A 1,637-nucleotide genomic window follows, 5' to 3' on the forward strand; every position below is an offset into this window, starting at 1 on the left:
TATCTCATAAATTTATCCTAAACTCAATTATTTGCTCAATTATTTCAAATATCTGCTCAGTGTTACTGCTCAACGAATAGGGCAGTAGAATTGAAATGCATACACAATATCTCTCACATTATAACTACAAGTCGAATTAGCATCTTTCATTACATTTTTAATCATGTCCTATATCTCATTCAACCCACTGCCATTGGGTCAATTCCAACTCATAGTGACGCTATAGGACAGAATAGAACTGCCCCTGTGGGTTCCAAGCCTGCAAATATTTACAAGAGCAGACAGCCTCATGTTTCTCCTGAGGAGCAGCAGGTGGTTTGAACTGCTAACCTTGTGGCTAGCAGTCTCATGTGTAAACCACTAGACTGTGAGGACTCCTTCATTTCCTATCATCTTGATCTTATTTACTTAGTCTATGGTAATAGTCTCAGAGTAAGTAAAACAATATTTCTGTCATATTAATAAGTCTATTGAATCACAAATGACACATTTTTCCTACCTTTATCTACAAAATAAATTTAAGTACATGTTTTGTTGTTCATTTATTTGAATGATGAAGCGAAAAAGTTGTATGACCAATGAAGAAAATAAAGTACTAAAATCATAAAGATATGAGCCAAATTATAAAAATAACTATCTCATTTACAAAAAAATAATTCACTTGTGTTGGCACATTCTTGGTGGGTTCTGCAAATAAAAAGCCCAATAAAATGCAACAGAGATCTGTTGACAAGCTATGAGACTAGGATGATGGGTGAGAAGAGAGACTCAAATGTGTGGGTTCCAGTTTCAGCCTGGAGCCTAGTGGCATAGTGGTTTACCCATTAGACTGCTAGCCACAGGTCGGAAAGTTGAAAACACCACAAGTAGAAAACCTAAGCTTTCTACTCCGACAGAGTCACCGTCATGGAAACCCACCAGGAGTAGTTCTCACCCTGCCCTACAGGCTCCCTGTGAGTTTGAATGACCTCTGTGGCAGTGAATAGCGGGCCCGAGACTGGTTCTTCCAGGGTTGAACAACCCGTCACATGATCTATCCAATTTCACCACAACACTGCTCCTTTCTGTGCCGACAAGTACTTGATGGCAGCCACGAATGCCATTCCAGTCTGCTGCTTAGCATCTATGTAGCTTCAAGACAATTCAAGTTAGTTTTGCTGTTCTTATAAAAACAGGAGTGAGATGGTCTGTGTAAGAACCATACTTTAATTTTCTTCAGCTTCAATCTGAGCTTACATTAAGCAACTTTTCCACAGTCAGCTCCTGACCTTGTTTTAGCTACTGATACTGAGTTTCCCCACCTTCTCTTCCCACGTATATGGTTGCATTTACTTCTCTGCATTCCCTCGAGAGAAGTCCCTGTGTATAGCCACCATGTATGCTGTTGAGCAATAACATTTGCTATGAACAAGTTGCTGATCACGCAAAATTCCCTCGGTTTCATTTCTATCACCAAGACCACATTTTCCAATATTGTGCTCTTTGTTTTTGACTTTTGCATTCCAATCATCAGAAATTATCTATGCATCTTGATTGCATGTTTGATCAATTTTGGATTAAAGACATTGGTAGAGTTCTTCAATTTCTTCATCTCTAGCATCTAGTGGTTGATGCAAAGATTTGAATAATAGTTGTGT

This window comes from Echinops telfairi, unplaced genomic scaffold (genome assembly GCF_000313985.2).
Source record: "Echinops telfairi isolate 266 unplaced genomic scaffold, ASM31398v2 ScPeMD7_21;HRSCAF=78, whole genome shotgun sequence".
Classification (NCBI taxonomy): Eukaryota; Metazoa; Chordata; class Mammalia; order Afrosoricida; family Tenrecidae; genus Echinops; species Echinops telfairi.